Source organism: Hyla sarda, chromosome 3, assembly GCF_029499605.1.
Source record: "Hyla sarda isolate aHylSar1 chromosome 3, aHylSar1.hap1, whole genome shotgun sequence".
In the NCBI taxonomy this organism is placed as follows: domain Eukaryota; kingdom Metazoa; phylum Chordata; class Amphibia; order Anura; family Hylidae; genus Hyla; species Hyla sarda.
In genome coordinates this window covers 157,370,289-157,395,023 of record NC_079191.1, presented here as the reverse complement: position 1 = coordinate 157,395,023, position 24,735 = coordinate 157,370,289, and the positions used below count along the sequence as shown (strand labels likewise).

The 24,735-nt window shown below is 46.4% G+C and overlaps 1 long non-coding RNA gene across 1 annotated transcript; it reads right to left on the bottom strand.

Moving 5' to 3' along the window:
- Positions 1-10,676: 10,676 nt before the first annotated feature.
- LOC130361813 (uncharacterized) lies at positions 10,677-16,609 on the bottom strand. Its single transcript, XR_008891163.1, has 3 exons — positions 16,178-16,609; positions 15,950-16,032; positions 10,677-10,716 (listed from the first exon to the last, which is right to left on the bottom strand). It is a non-coding gene; the product is annotated as an uncharacterized LOC130361813 (long non-coding RNA).
- Between the last annotated feature and the right edge of the window lie 8,126 nt (positions 16,610-24,735).

The following is a 24,735-nucleotide window of genomic DNA, read 5'->3' as shown; positions in this document are numbered from 1 at the left end:
CAACACTAAACGCTTTCACTGGCACAAGGCAACAAGATCCGGCAAGGGAGTGCAGGGGAAGTGAGGTGATATAGCCAGGGAGCAGGTGGAAGCTAATCAGGCTAATTGGGCCAGCCACCAATCATTGGTGCACTGGCCCTTTAAGTCTGAGAGAGCTGGCGCGCGCACGCCCTAGAGAGCGGAGCCGCGCGCGCCAGCACATGACAGCCGGGGACCGGGACGGGTAAGTGACTTGGGATGCGATTCGCGAGCGGGCACGTCCCACTATGCGAATCGCATCCCCGCCGGCAATGTCAGTGCAGCGCTCCCGGTCAGCGGGTCTGACCGGGGCGCTGCAGGGAGAGAGACGCCGTGAGCGCTCCGGGGAGGAGCAGGGACCCGGAGCGCTCGGCGTAACAGTACCCCCCCCCCCTTAGGTCTCCCCCTTTTTTTGTCCGGCAACTGCTTTACCTGGGACGAGGACACCGGGAGTGAATGTAGGGTTCCCTCAAAGGCAGGCAGTACAGCAGGAGTGGGAATGGGGAGGGAGGGCAGAGGGTGAAGCTTGGCACGGGGCAGGGTGTCACCAGGACGGGGGCCATGAGGAGGCAAGGCACAGTCCAGATAAGCCTTGGGGGGACCAGGTGTAGGAGGAGGCACTGAGGCTTGCCTGACGGGACTGGGAGGGGGGGAGAGGCATTTCTTGTGGCAAGCAGAGTCCCAGTTCTTGATCTCCCCGGTGGTCCAGTCAAGGGTGGGAGAATGAAGCTGGAGCCATGGCAGACCGAGGAGGACCTCAGAGGTGCAGTTGGGAGCAGGTGGAAGCTAATCAGGCTAATTGGGCCAGGCACCAATCATTGGTGCACTGGCCCTTTAAGCGACAGAGAGCTGGCGCGCGCGCGCCCTAGAGAGCGGAGCCGCGCGCGCCAGCACATGACAGCCGGGGACCGGGACGGGTAAGTGACTTGGGATGCGATTCGCGAGCGGGCGCGTCCCGCTATGCGAATCGCATCCCCGCCGGCAATGTCAGTGCAGCGCTCCCGGTCAGCGGGTCTGACCGGGGCGCTGCAGGGAGAGAGACGCCGTGAGCGCTCCGGGGAGGAGCAGGGACCCAGAGCGCTCGGCGCAACATGCTGTCTATTAGAGACTGGGGAACAGGACATGCCATGGATCACGGACCTGATGCGATCCAACTTCTCTTGGGGTAAACAGGCTTCCATCCTGACTGAATCCAAGATGATGCCTAGGAAACATATGGACATGACCGGACCCTCGACTTTCCTATCTGCGACTAGGGCATTCAGATTACTAAAAACTGACAGGAGTGTCTCCAAATCCTTAGGTAGGCAGCCAGGATTTTCGAGAAGCAGGAAGTCGTCCAGATAGTGTAACACACTTCTGCAGGACCAATGATTGACTAAAGACCATTCAAGCACAGCGACAAAAGTGAACAAATGAACTAGATTATCAACCTAAACTGGATTACGAGGCGCGAGGATTGACGAGGGCAACCCACCTCTACCAGCGAGCCCCCCTAATAACATCCCCTGATTGGACAGATTGAGGAGTCGAGGATTATCCAATAATCCACCTTTAAGTCGTAAAACAGAATCAATGAAAAGACGAATACAAGTGCCCCCCCCCCGTGAAAGGAACCCACGGAAATGAACAGCTGTTTGTTTGTTTCTTTGTGAACTAAAGAACAGAATAAGATGTGACTCTTGTGTAATCAGATACGTGCTTAACCCCTTAAGGACCAATACAAATAAACCTGTACGCCCCTGAAAGACCAGGCCTGTTTTTTCAAATCGGGGATGTCTGTCTTTATTAGAGAATAACTCTGGTAATGTTTTGCCAATCACGATAATTCTGACATTGTTTTTTTGTCACAAGTTGTCCTTCATGTACATAGTAAAAGTAAGCCGATATCATTTGTAGTTTTTTTTTACAATGTAAAAAATCATGAAATTTTTACAAAAAATTAAGATTTTTTGCTATTTTAACACTAATAGGTTGCATATATTTATACATACTGACCAAATAGTTAATGAAACTTATACTTTCAGATGTCTACTTTATTTTGACGTCATTTTTTTGTTTTTCATTAACATTTTAAATTAGTTAGAAGCCTAACAATTTAACTTGAAAATTTGAAAAGTACATCTTTTTTTGTGTGCTATGCAAGGTTTGCAGAAATTAAAAGGTAGTAGAACATAGGAACACCCCCCCCCACATGACCCCATTTTAAAAACTAGAACCCTCAAGGTATTCACTAGGGGGTACAGTGAGTATTTCAACAGCATAGTTTTTTGGCAGGAATTATTGCAAAGTCAGTGTTAAAATTTTGAAATTTTCAATTTTTCACAAATGCATCATTTGGGGGGCATATTTTTTGTACATCACTTCTGATATTGAAAGAAATGCACCCTATATTTTATTTAGCTGCTTGTCCCATGTTCGGAAATACCCCCGCTTAGGCCATATATGGTTCCTTGGCCGCGTGGTAGGACTCAGAAGGAGAGGAGCGCCATTTGATTTTCAGGGCAGAACAGTACCCCCACCCCCACAAGTGACCCCATTTATATACCGCACCCCTACAAGTTATTGGCTGGACCAGGGACCTCTCTGATTGGTCCTTGGTCGTCTGGCAGTATAACGCGTCTGTCTGTGACAGTTAAGGCTCCTGATGGATATATCCGCCATGTTGTGGGAATAAGCACCCGCTCATGGCGAATATATCCATCACTGCTGCGGCTGGTTAGCTCAGTGTGTCCGCTCATGACTCCTGGCAGGAAATCCGCCGCTATGAGTGGACACACAAAGCTACCCAGCCGCAGCAGGGAGCTCATTACCGTGACTGCTGCATAATGTGTAGGATCACATGGTGGACATCCGCAGCATATTACATGCGGATTACTGCGGATGTCCGCCAATGCGATCCTACACATTATGCATTTTTTTTATTATATTCATTTAACCCCTTAAGGACACAGGACGTAAATGTACGTCCTGGTGCGGTGGTACTTAACGCACCAGGACCTACATTTACGTCCTGTGCATAACCGCGGGCATCGGAGCGATACCCGTGTCATGCGCGGCTGATCCCGGCTGCTGATCGCAGCCAGGGACCCGCCGGCAATGGCCGACGCCCGCAATCTCGCGGGCGTCCGCCATTAACCCCTCAGGTGCCGGGATCAATACAGATCCCGGCATCTGCGGCAGTGCACGATTTAAATGAACGATCGGATCGCCCGCAGCGCTGCTGCGGGGATCCGATCATTCAGAACGCCGCACGGAGGTCCCCTCACCTTCCTGCTTCCGGCTCCCGGCGTCTTCTGCTCTGGTCTGTGATCGAGCAGACCAGAACAGAAGATGACCGATAACACTGATCTGTTCTATGTCCTATACATAGAACAGATCAGTATTAGCAATCGTGGTATTGCTATGAATAGTCCCCTATGGGGACTATTCAAGTGTAAAAAAAAATGTTAAAAAACGTAAAAGTAATGAAAAATCCCCTCCCACAATAAAAAAGTCAAACGTTCGCTTTTTCCTATTTTACCCCCAAAAAGCGTAAAAAATAAATTTTATAGACATATGTGGTATTGCCGCGTGCGTAAATGTCCGAACTATTAAAATAAAATGTTCATGATCCCGTACGGTGAACGTCGTGAACGTAAAAAAAAAAAAAAATTATAAAAAATGTATTAAAAGTTTTTTATATGCAAATGTGGTATCAAAAAAAAATACAGATCATGGCGCAAAAAATGAGCCCTCACACCGCCGCTTATACGGAAAAATAAAAAAGTTATAGGTCATCAAAATAAAGGGATTATAAACGTACTAATTTGGTTAAAAAGTTTGTGATTTTTTTTAAGCACAACAATAATATAAAAGTATGTAATAATGGGTATCATTTTAATCGTATTGACCCTCAGAATAAAGAACACACATCATTTTTACCGTAAATTGTACGACGTGAAAACGAAACCTTCCAAAATTAGCAAAATTGCGTTTTTCTTTTTAATTTCCCCACAAAAATAGTGTTTTTTGGTTGCGCCATACATTTTATGATATAATGAGTTATGTCATTACAAAGGACAACTGGTCGCGCAAAAAACAAGCCCTCATACTAGTCTGTGGATGAAAATATAAAAGAGTTATGATTTTTAGAAGGCGAGGAGGAAAAAATGGAAACGTAAAAATTAAATTGTCTGAGTCCTTAAGGCCAAAATGGGCTGAGTCCTTAAAGGGTTAATAAATGTATTTTTAATATATATATATATATATTTTTTTTTTTATTTAATTTTTTTTAGTTTTTTTTTACACTTTTATTAAATTTTTATTTATTTTTACACTTTTATTTATTTATTTATTTATTTACACTTTTTAATGCTTTGGAATACTTAGTATTCCAAAGCATTGCAGTTATATGCTGCCTGCCAGTTTTCACTAGCAGGCAGCATATTAGGACATGCCTCTGGCAAGTCCTTTCAGGCAATACCCAAGGCAGACCTGGGGGTCTTTGTAGGACCTCCGGCTGCCCAGGTATGCAGCAGCACCCCGCGATGCTCCAGGGTGCTGCAGGAGAGACAGAGGGAGCCCCCTCCCTCTGTCAGAACTCCTTACAGCGCGGTCACTTCTGCCCGCAGCTGTAAGGGTTAAACTGTCGGGGGTGAAGAGAACTTCACTCCCAGCAGTGCGGCAGGTCCCGGCCAGCCGCGGCCACACACAGCACCCCGCGATCGCGAAGCGGGGTGCTGCAGAGGAGACAGAGGGAGCCCCCTCCCTCTGTCATAACACTTACAGCCCGCAGTCACTTCCGACCGCGGCTGTAAGGGTTAAAACTGCCGGGACCGAAGTTTACTTCAGTCCTGGCAGTGCAGCAGGGTCCCGGCTGTGTGATACAGCCGAGTCCCTGCCGCGATCTCGTGGGTGCTGTTAGGATTCGGCAGGCTGGATGTGGATCCTCTGTGTCAGTGAGGGATTGGCGTGGACCGTGTCGGTGGACCGGTTCTAGGTTGCTACTGGTATTCACCAGAGCCCGCCACAAAGCGGGATGGTCTTGCTGCGGCGGTAGCAACCAAGTCGTATCCACCGGCAACGGCTCAACCTCGCTGACTGCTGAGAAAGCGTGGGACAGTAGGACTAGACAGAGGCAAGGTCAGACGTAGCAGAAGGTCGGGGCAGGCGGCAAGGTTCGTAGTCAATGGATATAGCAAGAGGTCAGGAACACAGTTATGGCAAACACAATAAACGCTTTCTCCAGGCACAATGGCAACAAGATCCGGCAAGGAAGTGAAGGGGAAGTGAGGTAAAATAGACAGGGAGCAGGTGGAGGCTAATTAGACTGATTGGGCCAGGCACCAATCATTGGTGCACTGGCCCTTTAAATCTTAAAAAGCTGGCGCGCGCGCGCCATAAGGAGCGGAGCCGCGCGCGCCAGGACGTGACAGCTGGGGGCCGGGACAGGTAAGTGACTTGGGATGCGATTCGCGAGCGGGTGCGTCCAATTTTACTCCGTTGACCGAGGAAATGTAGAGCGGCTTGACGAGACGGGTCACAGGGATGTTGAACTTATTAACAAAGGAGGCCAAAACAAAATTTCCCGCAGAACCAGAGTCCAAGAAGGCCACAGCTGAGAAGGAGGAGTTGGCAGAAGGAGAAATCCGTACGGGCACAGTGAGACGTGTGTTATGGCAAACACAATAAACGCTTTCTCCAGGCACAATGGCAACAAGATCCGGCAAGGAAGTGAAGGGGAAGTGAGGTAAAATGGACAGGGAGCAGGTGGAGGCTAATTAGACTGATTGAGCCAGGCACCAATCATTGGTGCACTGGCCCTTTAAATCTTAAAGAGCTGGCGCGCGCGCGCCCTAAGGAGTGGAACCGCGCGCACCAGGACGTGACAGCCAGGGACCGGGACAGGTAAGTGACTTGGGATGCGATTCGCGAGCGGGCGCGTCTCGCTATGCGAATCGCATCCCCGCCGGCAGTGTCAGTGCAGCGCTCCCGGTCAGCAGGTCTGACCGGGGCGCTGCAGAGAGAGGAACGCCGCGAGCGCTCCGGGGAGGAGCAGGGACCCGGAGCGCTCGGCGTAACAGGTGCACTGGACAGCACCCACGAGAATAATGGACGAGTATAGACGTCCAGGTGCGGGAACGGCCTCCAACCTGGACGTCTATACTCGTCCGTGGTCGTTATCAGGTTAACCCGGAATAATGACTTATGGAAGAAGAAGCTACCTTAGAATACACAAGAAATAGTTGGTGAAGAAAGGGAAACAGCTGAGGAATCACCTATGAAAAAGACACAAACTAAAATATGTAAGGTGCCTTGCCAGATACCAAAGCAATATTCCTGAATCTGCAGAATAATGAGTATATGCCAATAAATAAATTCCTACCACAACTTTACGCGGTAAAAAATGCGGAATGCAAGGAGAGGCGTGAGGATACGTCACATGAACCTATAACCAAATGAACGTATTAAAATAGGGCATGGCATGCTGAAGTATAACAAACCTGTATAACCACCGTACTAAGATGTGCCAATGACTGAGATAAGACATAAAACTAGTGTCGCCACCCAAATGACAAAAACGTGATATAAGAAAAATAACTAACCACAGCTCTGTCAATAAACAATGACAATCCCACTTTTTTTTTTCAGAGGACAGAGGCCAGCTTTACTCCAATCACAGTGTACCCCTACGATCATACATCTGATGCACTTGCAGCCACTTGAACCTGAAACAACAAGCAATCCTTATAAAGATGTGTGACTCTGTGTGACTCGAGTATGAGACAGTGCACCCTCCCCCCCCCCCCTTTTTTTTTACATGAAAATATGCTGCCAAGGCGGCGTGGCTGTATACGCACTTGAGATCCTGGAGACAGAGCCATCCCTGATCCCAACCGAGTGTACGACACCTGGTGGTTGCTAATGACGCCGGCCCCATGCACACGTGGCCCCGCCTATTCAGTGCGTCGGCTCCGTGGCAACGCCAACAACGAGAGCCACGTGCACACTCCATGCCGGAACCGCGATTCCCGCAGGAAAGAAGGCACCCGGAGGCCAGGCGCCGGAGCCGCCCCCCGCCCGCAGACATAACACTGAGGGGAGCGGGAACATGCGCGCACACCGCCCAGGACTGCGGCACAGGCCAGCACCTGGACCCGGGAGTGCGGAGATCGATGAGGCCCGTGAAAGATGGGAAATGCCCGGCAGACTAGCTGCCCCCTTACCTGACGGGAGTCAGCCGAAAACGAAACCGGAAGTGACAAAGAAGCGCAGCCGTCACGAACGCAGAGCAACAAGCGCAGCCGTCAAGATCGCAGAGACCCATTAGCCCCGTGTCTCTGCCTGATATAGTGCGGCCAGACTCCTCCCACAAATTCAATTAGCTGATAATACAGCTAACTTACACTTATTTAGCTATTTTTTTTATACTTTTTTTAAAATAAATTATGAATTTGCATTGTTATCTGACTCCACATATGACATTTTACTATATACTGACCCCACATAAGAATTTATACTATATACTGGCCCACACATATGAATTTATACTATATACTGGCCCACACATTAATTTATACTATGTACTGGCCCACACATATTAATATATACTGGCCCCACCATACTATATACTAACCCTATATATATATATATATATATATATATATATATATATTTATACTAGGTACTGGCCCACACATAGGAATTTTTACAATATATTGACCCTACATATGAATTTGTACCATCTACTGACCACACATATGAATTGCTACTATATCCTGGCCCCACATATTAATTTATGCTATATACTGAACCTCACATATAAATGTATACTATACTGCAGACAAGTAAGGGTGGAGCAGCCCCAAAGATTTTTAGTGGCGGGCCCCCTAGAGAGAGAGCCTGAACTGACAGTCTATTCCTGGTCAAGTGGTAAAAATCTAACACGTCTGACCCTTTTTCAACCAACAGTATCTGTTAGTGACGAGTTGGGAGGCCAACATACACCCAGTGTCCGAAGTCACCAGATTTGGCCTACTTTAGTGTAAAATGTATGACCACCTATGGATATCATATCAACAATCTTGGCCGTATCAGGCAGTATGGGTGCTATGTAGTGCCTTTTAAAAATGTATGTGAAAACTAAGCATTAAACTAGCATTTGATACGGTGCCACACAAAAGGTTGGCAGATAAAATTAGAGGGATTGGGCTGGGGGAGAATGTGTGCAAGTGGGTAAGTAAATGGCTCTGATAAGAAACAGTGGGGGGTTATTAATGGTACTTATTCTGATTGGGTGACTGTTACTAGTGGGGTACCACAGGGGTCTGTCTTTGGTCCTATAATATTTAATATATTTATTAATGACCTTGTAGAGGGGTTGAATAGTAAAGTAGCAATCTTTGCAGATGATACTAAACTCTGTAAAGCAGTAAACACTATAGAGGACAGGGCACTGTTACAAATGGATGGGGATAGGTTGGAGGTTTGAGCTGTGAAGTGGCAGATGAGGTTCAACACTGATAAATGTAAGGTAATGCACATGGGGAAGAAAAATCCGGGCTGGGATTATGTTATAAATGTGAGAACACTTGGGATTACTGATGTGGAAAAGGACTTAGGAGTCTTAGATAACAGTAAATTTAGCTGTAGTGACCAGTGTCGGGCAGCTGCTGCCAAGGCAAATAAAATCATGGGTCCATCAATAGGGGCATAGATGCCCATGATAAGGAAATAATTCTACCACTGTACAAATCACTAGTCAGACCACACATCCACACATAGAATATTGTGTACAGTACTGGGTACCAGTGTACAAGAAAGATATAGTGGAGCTGGAGAGGGTTAAAAGACGGGCAACCAGAGTAATTCGGGGAATGGGAGAACTACATTACCCAGAAAGATTATCAGAATTAGGATTCTTTAGTTTAGAAAAATCAGGGCTCTGTGCACTGAGGACAAGCAGTGCTCTGTGCACTGAGGACAAGCAACGCTCTGTACACAGGACAAGAAGGGCTCTGTACACTAAGGACAAGCAGAACTCTGTGCACTGAAGACAAGCAGGGCTCTGTACACTGAGGACAAGCAAGGCTCTGTACACTAAGGACAAGCAGGGCTCTGTACACTGGGGACAAGCAAGACTCTGTACACTGAGGACAAGCAGGGCTCTGTACACTAAGGACAAGCAGGGCTCTATACACTGAGGACAAGCAGGGCTCTGTGCACTGAGGACAAGCAAGGCTATGTACACTAAGGACAAGCAGGGCTCTGTACACTGAGGACAAGCAAGGCTCTGTGCACTGAGGACAAGCAGGGCTCTGTACACTGAGGACAAGCAAGGCTCTGTACACTGAGGACAAGCAAGGCTCTGTACACTTAGGACAAGCAGGTCTCTGTGCACTGAGGACAACAGGGCTCTGTACACTGAGGACAAGCAGGGCTCTGTGCACTTAGGACAATCAGGGCTATGTACACTGAGGACAAGCACTTCTCTGTGCACTGAGGACAACAGGGCTCTGTACACTGAGGACAAGCAGGGCTCTGTGCACTTAGGACAATCAGGGCTCTGTGCACTGAGGACAAGCAGGGCTCTGTGCACTGAGGACAAGCAGGGCTCTGTACACTGAGGCTCTGTGACATGTCTCGCGCTTACACAGAAGGATGATTGACAAGCCAGGAGCTTGCACAGAGAACATGCTTGTCCAGCTCTCACTTCCTATATTTTGTCTCCTCATAGAGACACACAGACAAAAGCTGCAGGGATAGCATTTTTTCCACCCAAAAATATACAACTTTATAAATCAATGTATAATACAAATAATTGAATTATCTATGTTATATCAAAAGTTTTTGTTAATGACAGGTACACCTTAATAGATATGCTTTCCATTTCTGAATAATTTATCAATTGAAACAAATTATCGTGTAAAAATGGTTCATTTTACCGTGCCGCAACTAATGTGTGAGTAATTGGCCATTCAGTTTTTGCAGGTGACACACATTAAAGAAGTATTCTGCCCCTAGACATCTTATCCTCTATCCAAGCATAGGGGATAAGATGTCTGATCGTGGGGGTCCCACTGCTGGGGACCCCCGCGATCTCTTGTCCAGCCCCTAGTCATCTGCAGCACGAAGCCGAAGTTTGCCACCACGCCCCCTTCCACATACTTGCATTAAGGGGGTGGAGCGTGAAATCTCTAGGGAACGGGGCCATGATGTCACAAACCGCCGACCCAGCATCGTGAGTCACCAGGCACGGAGCAAACCTCGGCTCCATGCTGCAGATGACTAGGTGCTGCACAAGAGATCGCAGGGATCCCCAGCAGCGGGACCCCTGCGATCAGACATCTTATCCTCTATCCTTGGATAGGGGATAAGATGTCTAGGGGCAGAGTACCTCTTTAATGTGTGTCACCAGCAAAAACTGTGCAATGACCGCATCACAAAACCAGGGAAAAGGTTTGTACATGCATGTAATTTTTCACTTAATTTACCAAAAATTACTCTTCACCCTCCGAAAAAACCTTAAGTTTTGGTCACTAGGTGTCTCACATCTCTGCAATCCACTATCCACTGTTTGGCAATTCCACCTCTAGCAACAGGAAGTGGAGCCTGGGCTTAGTTAATGCTGTATGCAAAAAAGGAAAAGAAAGATCTTGTATTGTGTACCTACAATCTATGAGTCTGTCTGCCTTCTCCAGAGGGTCCACACTGTCCCTGAAAGGATAAATTAAAGAATACCTGTCATATCGCAGAAAAAAAATAATGCTTATATATATATTTTTTTTCCAGGTCATGCAGATTCTTTACATGACTTTTTTATGTGTCTAGTTCCGTATTTGGCTCACAAATCCCTCCGTACTGCTGCTCACTCTTTCTGACATCTATTTCTCAGGAAGGGACGTGTTCAAGGCACGCACTGAGCCCACCTTCACTCAACATGCATTCACTTCCTCTATGAGTCTGCTGTGCTGGGTGTCTTCATCCAGTCACTGCAGGCTGCTCTGTAACCCCCTCCTCTTTGTTTTCATGCTGAATTCTGATAGGACAGGAGTGAGCAGAGAGTACATTTTAGTCCTGCCTTCACTTACTGAACTTTGTCCCACCAGCCTGTGATTCACTGGGACATAGATAATGTTTCAGCCGGACAACATTATGTTCTGGATGGAATGGGGACCCCTACTGTTCATTTTTTTTATAAGCCATGATTTCTATAAAAAAGTGATAAACATTTTTTATGAAGTATATCAGAATGTTTAATATTTTGCCAAGACATACAACATATAAAAAGTTTTTGAATCTGACCCATTTAAGGATTCCTTACCATCTCAGCAGTTCAGTTCTTAGTTTCCTACATTCCTTGCTGTCCTTTCTCCTCCTATACAGCACCTTACAAACCCAGGACAGCAGTAACCCCTTCTTTCTCCACATGCCATCTATAGTAGTGTAAAATCATACCCAGCCCAGTCTTATCCTGTTCAGTCTAGTGCCCTTCCACCAGCAATAAGGCATGGCATAGCAGTAGCTACTCTGCTTGGACTAAAATTATATTGCCATCACTCTGATGGGTTCATCTAAACCATCCTGATTTCTAAAAACAATTTTAAACAACAGGTACGCATCAAGGACATACATGAAATGGATATATCCAGGGCCGGCGTTAGGGCAGGGCAACCCAAGCAGTTGCCCAGGGCCCCCATGTCAAAAGGGGGTCCCTGAAAAGGCATTGCTAACAATACTGTACTATGCGCAAAATCACTGTAAAATCGCGATTTTACGCAAGATGCAGTATTGGTAGTGTTAGTGTAACCCTAAAGCTGTTCGGGCTGCAGACAGCCCATAGATAGCACTTATAGACTTGCTATGGACCTTCTAGGACCTGCAATAAATCCTATAGGCTAGGACTCCTGATGATGTCATCGCAAGTCTTTGAAGATCCATAGTAAGCCTGTGCTGTGAGTGTATGGGGTCTGTGCAATGAATGTAAAAGAAGGTAATAGGGGAAGGTATAGGGGGGAGGGGGTATTAAATATTCAGTTACAACACATATATTGCTGTAACCAGTGTGGGACCACTGACAGATATTGTGGGGGCTGAATTAATTTTAACCCCTATTTTCAGATTTTTGACATAACTCTTATATTTTTTCATCCACAGACCCATATGGTTCTCTTTATTCTGTAGATCCATACGCTGTAAATGATCCCCATATTATATGCTTTTCTATTATTGTACTGCGTTTAACCCCTTAAGGACGCAGAGCGTACCTGTGTGGCCTGGTCCCGTTTACCGGGTTTAAACCATTCTCACCAGCAGAGAATGGGTTAAACCCGGTGGGTCCTGGTTGCTACGGGCAGTCAGGACCCACGGCTAATGCCGGGAACCGCCGATCGGGCCAATGCCTGGCATTAACCATTTAGCCGCCATGATCAAAGTTGATTGCGGCGTCTAAAACGAAAGTAAATGAATCCCGGCAGTTCAGCAGAACTGATCGGCACAAAATCGCGATGTCCCAATCAGCTGAGAGGACGACGGGAGGGTCCTCAACTGCCTCTCTGTTGTCTGATCGGCAATCTACTGCTCCATGCCTGCTCAGCAGGATAGAGCAGCAGAGCACCAAGAACACTAATCAATGTGTTACATTTTTTTTTTTTTATAAAAGTTCATTATCCCTTCTATATTAAAAGTTTAAATCACCCACTTGTGTAATGTAATAAAGAATAAAAATAATGTGGTATCACCGCGTGCCTAAATGTCTGAACTATTAATATATAAGGTTAGCTAAACCGCGCAGTCGATGGCGTACATGTAAAAAAAATACCAAAGTCCAAAAGTGTGCATTTTTGGTCACTTCATATATCATAAAAATATTAATAAAAAGTTAACAAAAAGTCCCATCAAAACAAAAATGATACCGATAAAAACTACAGATGACGGCGCAAAAAAATTAGCCCTCATATAGCTCTGTATGTAAAAAAGTTATAGGGGTCAGAAGATGCCAATTTTAAATATACTAATTTTGGTGCAACTTATATGGGCCTGTAGGTGCAAAATTGAAAGCATTATGATTTTTAGAAGGAAAGGAGGAAAAAAGAAAATGCAAAAGCGAAAATTTGCTGAATCCTTTAGGTGAAAATGGTCCTTAAGGGGGTTCAAAAACTCAGACCGTTTAACAAACTAAGTTTGTTTAAAATCGCCCTATTCTGACCCCTATAACTTTATAATTTTTCCATATACAGGGCTGCATGAGGGTCATTAAGGAGCACGAAGGTGGGCATTATTACACAGTAAAGGGCACAAAAGGGGCATTTGTACAGTGTGGGGCATTAAGAGGGAAACTATTGCTGTGTAAAGAATAAAATGAGCGCTATTACTGACAGCTATTACTGGCAGCACAGAGAAGATCACTGTTATAGTATATCTGTGTGCTATTAATCACAGGCTGAATGAACTGAGAAGATCACTGTTAGGGTAGGCTCACATGTAACGGATCCGCAACGTATTTCATGCTGCGGATACGGTGGTGACCCGAACCATTTTGTGCCTCCAGCTGTTGCCATCCTCAGACATCGCGGCTGCTCTGCAACTCGCAGGCCCCCGTGTGGCTGCTCGTAGCTGCAGATTGCTGCTTCGAGCAGGCCAGGGGCGGGAGAAGGAGGGTGGCAAAAGCTGGAGGCACAAAATGGGTCGGGTCACAAAATGGCGGGGTCCAAAGGTGCCGGCACCTCTCCGGTCAACTCCAAGATAGCAGCTGTCGCGATGGGGCAGATGAGAAGGGCTGCCTGTCTTCTTTATCGCTCCGTGCTGGTACGCTTACCCACGCCTACCACTATGTCTTATTTTCAGGGTGAGGCTTATATTACGCCACTGCTTAGAAATTCTGCTATGGCTTATTTTATCTTTTATTTTTGGGGAAACAGGGTAGTAGCAGTATGGCTGATACATATAGCACTAGAATAGCTTTATGGAGATGATAATAATAGTGTATTATGCTATACTATACTAGTGCTATGTGTGTCAGTCATACTATTCCTACTATAAGCCACATAATACACTGCTCAAAAAAATAAAGGGAACACTAAGATATCCTAGATACATCCTAGATCTGAATGAATGAACTAATTGTATGAAATACTTTCGTCTTTACATAATTGAATGTGTTGACTACAAAATAACACAAAAATGTATCAAAGGAAATTAAATGTATCAACCCATGGAGGTCTGGATATAGAGTCACACTCAAAATCAAAGTGAAAAACCACACTACAGGCTGATCCAACTTTCATGTAATGTCCTTAAAACAAGTCAAAATGAGGCTCAGTAGTGTGTGTGGCCTCCACGAGCCAACTCCTGGACAGTCTGTGGTGCAACGTGGCGTTGGTGGATGGAGAGAGACATGATGTCACAGATGTGCTCCATTGGATTCAGGTCTGGGGAACGGGCAGGTTAGTCCATAGCATCAATGCCTTCCTCTTGCAGGAACTGCTGACACACTCCAGCCACATGAGGTCTAGCATTGTCTTGCATTAGGAGTAACCCAGGGCCAACTGCACCAGCATATGGTCTTACAAGGGGTCTGAGGATTTCATCTCGGTACCTAATGGCAGTCAGGCTACTTCTGGCAAGCACATGAAGGGCTGTGTGGCCCCCCAAAGAAATGCTAGCCCACACCATTACTTACCAACCGCGAAACCGGTCATGCTAGAGAATGTTGCAGGCAGCAGAACGTTCTCCACGACGTCTCCAGACTCTGCCACATGTACTCAGTGTGAACCTGCTTTCATCTGTGAAGAGCACAGGGCACCAGTTGCGAATTTGCCAATCTTGGAGTCTCTGGCAAATGCCAAAAGTCCTGCACAGTGTTGGGCTGTAAGCACAGCCCCCACCTGTGGACATCGGACTGTCATATCACCCTCATGGAGTCTGTTTCTGACCATTTGAGTGAACACACATTTGTGGCCTGCTGGAGGTCATTTTGCAGGGCTCTGGCAGTGCTCCTCCTGCTCCTCCTTGCACAAAGGCGGAGGTACCGGTCCTGCTGCTGGGTTGTTGCCCTCCTAAGGCCTCCTCCACGTCTCCTGGTAGCGTCTCCATGCTCTGGATACTACACTGACAGACGCAGCAAACCTTCTTGCTACAGCTCGCATTGATTTGCCATCCTGGATGAGCTGCACTACCTGAGCCACTTGTGTGGGTTGTAGACTCCGTCTCATGCTACCACTAGAGTGAAAGCACCGCCAGCATTCAAAAGTGACCAAAACATCAGCCAGGAAGCATAGGAACTGAGCAGTGGTCTGTGGTCACCACCTGCAGAACACTCCTTCATTGGGGGTGCCTTGCTAATTGCCTATAATTTCCACCTGTTGTCTGTTCCATTTGCATGTGAAGTTGATTGTCAGTCAGTGTTGCTTCCTGAGTGGACAGTGTGATTTCACAGAAATGTAATAAGTGTTCCCTTTTGGAGCAGTGTACTATACTAGTGAACTGCTTCTACTTAAAGCAACTTATTCTTGCAACTGGCGTTAAGCAGGTACGACAGCTGCTGGAGTAATATTCTTAATGACATTAATGTCCCAACAGCCACCATAACTGATGACCACCAGTTGCAAGAAGAAGCAAAATGATCTGATAAGATGTCATATAAAATTGCATAATGTTTCGCTATGGTGAGATGCGTCGATCAAAATTAATCCTGGCTCCTTATTATTTTTGCAGGCTCCTAGTTAAAAACACATTAGTCAATATATATATATATATATATATATATATATATATATATATGTATGTATTACACAGTATATGGTCTGTGGTAGTAATGATGCTGGTGTCATACACTGTGCTCCGGCCGCAAGTACCGGCCGTGAGCACATGGTCCCTGAATCCCCTGCCGGCGGGGCTGGGATTCGCATCATGGGACGCGCCCGCATGCAAGTCCCAGCCCGTCACTCACCATGCTCCGCTGCCGCTTCCTCCTCTGTGTCTCAGCTTCGGCACGCATGGCCCTGTTTCCTAGGGAGCGCGCGTGCCAGAGTTCTGAAATTTAAAGGTCCAGTACGCCCATAATTAGTTGTTGCACCTGACACCACATTATAGGTTCCTGCACCTCCCACACTCCCGTGCCGGATGTTCAGTACCCCTAGCCTGAGATTAAGCGACCCTTATAGCCTGTTAGCCTTACCCATGTATCCAGACCTTCCGCTACGTTATTTGACTTCGCACCTTTGCCGGCTGCCTTGACCATCTGCTATGTTTGACTACACTACTGCCTTATCCTTCTGTACCTCGCCTAGCCCAGCTACCTGTGTGGTCGAGCTGTGTTGGGGGTAGCGACCTTTGTGTCGCCTGCCGCAGCAAGGCCATCCTGCCTTGCAGTGGGCTCTGGTGAAGACCAGCGCAACCTTAGATTTCGCTCCCCGATACGGTCCCAGTCATCAGCCACACAGGTTAGAGGATCCACATCCTGCTTCGTTACTGCAAGATCCGGCCATGGATCCCGCTGGGGTTCCTCTGCCTAATAGTCCAGATCTCGCTTCCATCGTGGCGCTCCAGTCACAGCAGTTGGCCCAGCAGGCACATCAGTTGAGTCAGTTATCCGCCATAATGCAGCAGTTGCTAACTACTCAGCAACAACTGCCACAACCACAGCCTCCTCCTGCTCTGATGGCACCTCCCGCTCCTGCAGTCGTCTCTGGATGAAAACTCTGCCTGTCTCTTCCCGAGAAATATGAGGGGGATCCCAAGTCCTGTTGTGGTTTCGTGACTCAGTGCTCCATGCACAACAAACTCATGGCTGATCAGTTCCCTATGGAACGAGCAAAGGTGGCCTTCATCCTCAGTCTTTTAACTGGAAGGGCTTTGGCCTGGGCAACTCCGCTTTGGGATCGCAGTGATGCTCTCACTACCAATCTCCAGGCGTTTTTGACAGAATTTCTGTGTTTCTTCAAAGAACCTTCTCGAGCTTCCTCCGCTGAGACGGCATTGCTGAATCTTTCTCAGGGAAACTCCTCTGTGGGCGAGTATGCCATTCGGTTTTGTTCCCTGGCATCGGAGGTAGCATGGAATGATGAAGCTCTTTGTGCCACCTTCAAGAGAGGATTATCAAGTCAAATCAAGGATGTCATTGCTTCCCGGTAACTGCTATCTAATTTGAATGAGCTTATACAGTTGGCACCCGGATTGATATTCATTCCTCTGAGCGACGTGAGGAACTATGTCTAGAAAGGGAGTCTGCACGACCTCGGCACTTTCCTCATCTGGCACCTGTCTTCCAGCAACTGATCGGTCTTGCCTGACCCCACAGGAAAGGACTTGCTGAGGAACTGAGAACCTATGCCTATACTGCGCCAGTGCGGATCACTTCCTAAGAGATTGTCCTCTGCGTTCCCAGTCACAGGGAAATGCCCACGCCTAGGGTTTGTGGGAGAGGCCTCCCTAGGTGTGAATATTACCTCTCCACGCTTAAATATGACGGTCCAGCTCCTCCTACGCTCCAAAGAGATCATCTCTGTTCTTGTCTTTTTGGATTCTGGCTCCCCGGGAGATTTTATTGATGCTTCCCTAGTACATAGGCATCACCTGCCGGTGTCCCGTCTGTTAAAGCCTCTGTACATCTCTACGGTCAATGGTGAAAGACTGGACTGTACCATGCTATATCACACAGAACCGTTGACTATGCAGGTCGGAGTCTCGCATAAGGAGAACTTGTCCTTCTATGTTCTCCCTCATTGTACTTCTCCTCTCTTGCTTGGCCTACCTTGGTTGCAACTCCATGCTCCGTAACTGGATTGGAAAACTGGAGAAGTTCTTCGCTGGGGTCCGCATTGCAACAATCACTGTATTCACATACGGATCTCAAAATTGGAACCATCTTCTCGTCCACTGCCCGGTCTGCCTTCTTTTCTTCAGGACTATGCTGATGTCTTCAGTGAAAAGCAAGCCGAAGTGTTACCATACTGTCCATACGATTGTCCCATTGACTTGCTACCCGGCATTACACCTCCCAGGGGCAGAGTTTACCCTTTGTCTGTTCCAGAAACTCTGGCCATGTCTAATTACATCCAGTAAAATCAAAAACGAATGACCAGGGAGTCAGGAGTTTGTCTGGCGCAGAGAGGAACCATCAAGCAGCCAAGTAAAATCAATGGATTTATTAATAATCCATTGATTTTACTTGGCTGCTTGATGGTTCCTCTCTGCGCCAGACAAACTCCTGACTCCCTGGTCATTCGTTTTTGATTTTACTCTTACCCAGGAGGGCTGCAGTGGACCTTCTTCCATATCTCTTCTGCTCTTAACCTTGTTGTGTGTGGGCGCACAACCAACTTTGGTAAGCGGCTTGGGAATCACCGTCCCCTACCCCCACCTGCAAGACCTACTGATCCCGCAGATGAGGCGCCTTCCTTCCTTTCTCTTAATTACATCCAGTAGAACCTTCAGAAGGGATTTATCAGGAAGTCCTCTTCCCCTGCAGGAGCTGGTTTCTTCTTCGTGGAAAAAAAGACGGGCCTTTGCGACCTTGCATCGACTACCGAGGTCTGAATAAAATGACAGTAAAGAACCGCTACCCACTTCCTTTAATCTCTGAGTTGTTTAATTTTCTGCGATGTGCCAAAATCTTCTCTAAATTGGATCTTCATGGGACCTATAATTTGATTTGTATACGAGAAAGGGATGAATGGAAGACCGCTCCAGCAGTCTTCCAGGGGTTTGTCAATGACATTTTTCGTGACCTCCTGTACTCCTATGTTGTTGTTTATTTGGATGACATACTCATCTACTCGCCCAATATCCAGTCTCATCGCTCTGACCTCCGCCAAGTTTTACAGCGTCTCCGTGAAAATCATCTCTATGCTAAACTAAAGGAAATGTACTTTTGAAAAAAACAACCTTCCATTTCTGGGGTATATTTTTACCAGTCAAGGTCTTCAAATGGATCCCAACAAGCTGTCCGCAGTACTGGACTGGCCTCAACCTTCGGACTTGCAATTCAGCGCTTCCTCGGCTTTGCCAATTACTATCGGCAATTTATTCCTCACTACTCCGCTCTGGTAGCCCTCATCATCTCCCTTACCATGAAGACTGCTAATTCAAGAGTTTGGACTCCTGAGGCTTTTCCAACAGTTAAAGTCTGCCTTTGCTTCCACTCCTGTTCTATCTAGACCCGATCCTAACAAGCCATTCATCTTTTAAGTGGATGCTTCCTCAGTTGGAGCAGGTGCAGTGTTAACGCAAAAGTCTTCTAAGTGGAGAACTTTAACCTGCAGATTTTTCTCCAAAACCTTCTCCCCTGCGGAGAGAAATTATACCATCTGAGATCGCGAGCTCTTAGCCATTAAGTTGGCATTAGAAGAATGGCGTCACCTCTTGGAAGTCTCTGTACACCCCCTTATTATCTATTCCGACCACAAAAACTTGCTCTATCTCCAGTCTGCCCATTGTCTCAACCCCAGACATTGTCTCTGTTTTTCTCCAGATTTAATTTCTTAATCCACTTCCGTCCTGCAGAGAAGAATCTTCGTGCTGATGCTCTGTCCAGATCTTCCGATGTTCCAGGCCTGGAATCCCATTCTCAACATATTATTTCCCGATTTTCTAATCTCAGCAGTGCCAACGTGTCTTCAGTACTTGCCACCAGGGAAGACTTATGTACCTCCCCGTTTAAGACTCCGAGTCCTGAAATGGGGTCATTCCTCTCTATTGCCGGACATGCTGGAATTCATAAGTCCATACAGCTCATCGTCCTACAGTATGGGTGGCCCACTCTAAAACGGAATGTCGTTGATTTTGTCTGATCTTGTTCAGTTTGTGCCCGGGACAAGACCCCCCCATTCCAAGCCTGCTGGTCTACTACATCCTTTGCCAGTTCCAGAGCAACCCTGAACCGATATTGCTATGGACTTTATTACTGACATTCCCTCTTCTGGCAAAAATATGGTCATTTGGGTTGTTGTGGATTGATTCTCTAAAATGGCTCATTTTGTGCCACTACCGGGATTACCCTCTGCATCACAGCTTGCCAAGTTGTTCCTCTGCCATATTTTCCGCCTGCATGGATTGCCCTCCTATATTGTCTCCGACCGAGGAGTCCAGTTTGTCTCTAAGTTTTGGAGGGCCCTCTGTTCACGCCTTCAAGTTAAATTAGATTTTTCTTCGTGTCACCACCCTCAATCCAATGGACAGGTTGAAAGGGTGAACCAGGTCTTGGAAGACTATCTCCGCCTTTTTGTTTCCTCTCGCCAAGACGACTGAGCCGATCTGCTACCCTGGGCCAAATTTTCGTACAACCATAAGGATTCTGAATCCTCTGGGTCTTCTCCTTTCTTTGTGGTCTATGGACTTCATCCTCGTCCTCCTTTACCCTTGTCCACTTCCTTCGGAGTTCCCATGGAGGATGATCAAGTGCAGAACTTCGTCTCCATCTGGCAAAAGACTCGTGACTCTCTTCAGCATGCCGCCACTCGTATGAAATCGCAAACGGACAAAAAAAGACGTCCTCCTCCCATTTTAAGGTTAATGTTATAAACTGGGCCCTCGCTGTTTGGGTCCTTCCAAGATCAAAAATGTTTTAAACCCTGTGGCTTATTCTCTCCATCTGCCTTCTTCTCTCCGGATCCAGAATTATTTTCATGTATCTCTTAAAACCTGTTATCCATAACCGCGCCCTAAAAAAGTCATCACTCGTACTCCCATCTCTGGTATCTCCGATGTCTATATCGTGTAAAGAAATTCTGGATTCCAAGTTTGTCAGATTGAAATGTTTTTTCCTTGTGGATTGGGAAGTATTTGACCCAGAGGAAAGGTCTTGGGAGCCGCAGGACAACATTCTAGACCGTGACCTTATCCTCTCCATGCTCCGCTGCCGCCTCCTCCTCTGTGTCTCAGCTTCGGCGTGCGCGTCCCCGTCATCTAGGGCACACGCGTGCCAGAGCTCTGAAATTTAAAGGGCCAGTATGCCCATAATTAGTTGTTGCACCTGACACCACATTATAAGTCTTTGCATCTCCCACACTTCCCTGACGGATCTTCAGTGCCCCTAGCCTGAGATTAAGTGACCCTTATAGCCTGTTAGCCTTACACGTGTATCCAGACCTTCCGCTACGTTATTTGACTTCACACCTTTGCCGCCTGCCTTGACCATCTGTTACGTTTGACTACTCTACTGCCTTTTCCTTCTGTACCTCACCTAGCCAAGTTACCTGTGTGGTCGAGCTGTGTCAGGGGTAGCGACCTGGGTATCGCCTGCCACAGCAAGCCCATCCTACCTTGTGGCAGGATCTGGTGAAGACCAGCGGCACCTTAGACTCTGCTCCCCGATATGGTCCGAGTCATCAGCCACACAGGTTAGAGCAATGATGGCAAACTTTTTGGAGCCCGAGTGCCCAAACTGTAATGCACGCCAACTTTTTTTTCCCTCAAAGTGCCAGCACAGCAATTAAATCAGAATACTGAGGTTTAAGTTTAGAAAAAACAACTCATACAGTTGCCATAACTAATTAACATCTTTTGTTTTAAAAGAAGAAAACAACAACAGAGTTCAATGATCCAAACTTGTTTTCTTTTTTTTTTATTTATTTATTTATTTTTTGAAAAAACATCATTTCTAGTAAAGAAAACACACTGGTGGTTGGTGGTTTGCAAGCATCCTACATGCTGCTTTGGCACAGTTTACATCAGAATTACATCCGGTTTTGGTGCAGCTTTGCATGTATGTCAATAGACCTGCATTTTTCTTCAGGTTTCTGATCGTCCAGCTGCACCAAAGCTACATGTAAACTGTGCCAAAGATGCATACAAGGGGATACTCAAATTGTGATATGATTACATACCAAACTGAAATTGTATGAGGTGCTGTGTGTGGGGGTGCTGTGTGTGTGTTTGAGGGGTGCTGTTTGTGTGTGAGGTGCTGTGTGTTTGAGGGGTGCTCTGTGTGTGGGTGATAGAAATCATCCCAAGTCTGTGATGTCCTCCCCCCTTATCCCCAGCCTGTGCAGTATGTCCCCCTTCACACATAGAGATCATACCCAGTCTGTGATGCCCCCCCCCTTATCCCCAGCCTGTGCAGTATGTCCCCCTTCACACATAGAAATCATCCCCAGTCTGTGATGTTGACCCCCACCCCCCCTTATCCCCACCCCATGCAGTATGTCCCCCTTCACACATAGAAATCATCCCTAGTCTGTGATGTCGACCCCCCCCCCCTCATCCCCAGCCCGTGAAGAATGTCGCCTTCACACATGGAAATCATCCCCTTATATCAGCCCGTGCAGTATGTCCCTCTTCACATATAGAAATCATCTCCAGTCTGTGATGTCCCCCCTTATTCCCAGCCCGTGCAGTGTGTCCCCTTCACAAATAGAAATCATCCCCAGTCTGTGATGTCCCCCCCACCCCTTACCCCCAGCCCATGCAGTATGTCCCCCTTCACACATAAAAATCATCCCCAGTCTGTGATTTCCCCCCCACCCCTTATCCCCAGCTCGTGCAGTATGTCCCCTTCACACATAGAAATCATCCCCAGTCTATGATGTCCCCCTGCCCTTACCCCCAGCTCATGCAGTGTGTCCCCTTTCACACATAGAAATCATTGTCTGTGATGTTTCCCCCCACCCCTTATCTCCAGCTCGTGCAGTACGTCCCCCTTCACACATAGAAATCAGTAAGGAGGGGAGATGAGGATGAGAAAAAAAAAATTGTGGATAAATAAGATTGTTTATGATGCTCCTTTAAACTCACCTGGGGCAAGTAACAGGTGAGGGCAATATAAAAATTACACCTGAAAGTACATGAAAAGGAGAGAAGTTAACTTAGTCGTTGCATTGTGTGTCACAAGCATGGACAACAGAAAGAGGGGAAGAGAACTGTCCGAAGACTTGAGAACCAAAATTGTGGAAAAATATCAACAATCTCATGTTTACAAGTCCATCTCCAGAGATCCAGATTTGCCTTTGTCCACAGTGGGCAACATTATCAAGAAGTTTGCAACCCATGGCACTGTAGCTAATCTCCCTGGGTGTGGACAGAAGAGAAAATGTATGAAAGGTGTCAACGCAGGATAGTCCTGATGGTGGATAAGCAGCCCCAAAGGGTTCCAAGCTGTCCTGCAGGCTCAGGGAGCATCAGTGTCAACGCAAACTATCCATCGACATTTAAATTAAATAAAACGCTATGGCAGGAGACGCAGGAGGACAACACAGAGACATAAAAAAGCAATACTACATTTTGCCAAAATGAACTTGAGTAAGCCAAATTCTTTCTGGGAAAATGTCTTGTGGACAGATGAGACCAAGATAGAGCTTTTTGGTAAAGCACATCATTCTACTGTTTACTGAAAATGGAATGAGGCCTACAAAGAAAAGAACACAGTACCTACAGTGAAATGTGGTGGAGGTTCAATAATGTTTTGGGGTTCTTTTGCTGCCTCTGGCACTGGGTGCCTTGAATGTGTGCAAGACATCATTAAATCTGAGGATTACCAACGGATTTTGGGTCGCACTGTACAGCTCAGTGTCAGAAAGCTGGGTTTGCGTCTGAGATCTTGGGTCTTCCAGCAGGACAATGACCCCAAACATACATCAAAAAGCACCCAGAAATGGATGGCAACAAAGCGCTAGAGAGTTCTGAAATGGCCAGCAATGAGTCCATAGCTACATCCCATTGAAAACCTGTGGAGAGATCTTAAAATTGCTGTTGGGAAAAGGCACCCTTCCAATAAGAGAGACATGGAGCAGTTTGCAAAGGAATAGTGGTCTAACATTCCGGCTGAGAGGTGTAAGAAGCTTATTGATGGTTATAGGAAGCAACTGATTTCAGTAATTTTTTTCCAAAGGGTGTGCAACCAAATATTAAGTTAAGGGTGCCAATAATTTTGTCCAGACCATTTTAGGAGTTTGGTGTGACATTATGTCCAATTTGCTTTCCTCCCTTTTTTTTGTCTAGTTTCAATACACACAAAGGGAAAGCAAACAAGTGTATAGCAAAACATGTGTTACTGCAATCCTTTTCTGTGAGAGATACTTCATTTTCTTGAAAAATTTCAGGGATGGAAACATTTATGGCCATGACTGTATAGTAACCAGGGCAGTGTGTACAGCACAGTCGACATATATATATATATATATATATATATATATATATATATCGCCCCGCAGTATTATGTCCCTGTTCTCACTGGCCTATACATGGGGACTTAAAAAGTAAATAAATAAAAAAAAGTAATACATGTGATTTAACCCCTTCCCTAATAAAAGTTTGAATCACCCAACCCCACCCCCACTTTAAAGCATACTCATTTTTGTACAACAAGAATGTTACATTTTTTAAAAGTAGTTAAATAGAAATAACCTATATAAATAGGGTTTAATTTTAATCATATGGTTCTACAGAATAAAGATCGAGTCTTTTTACCGAACAGTGCACTACGTAGAAACAGACGCCCCCCAAAAGTTGCAAAATGGTGTTTTTTTTTTCAATTTTGCCTTGTACACTGGTATTATTGGTGATTGTGGTCTCGATGTACTAAACAGAATTTGCCATGGGATCCACAGGACATTAGTTACCCTCCTGATCTAATATCTGCCCTGCCGCCACTTAAGATTGGTGCTGCGACGACAGCGCAACTATCTCACAGCCGATCGGATTACTATGTGAAGTCTGCAGAAAATGATGCAGGGGCCTCATGTTCGAGTTTCGCCTAAGGCTTCACAAATTCTAGAGCCGCCTCTGCTTAGAGGTATTCCC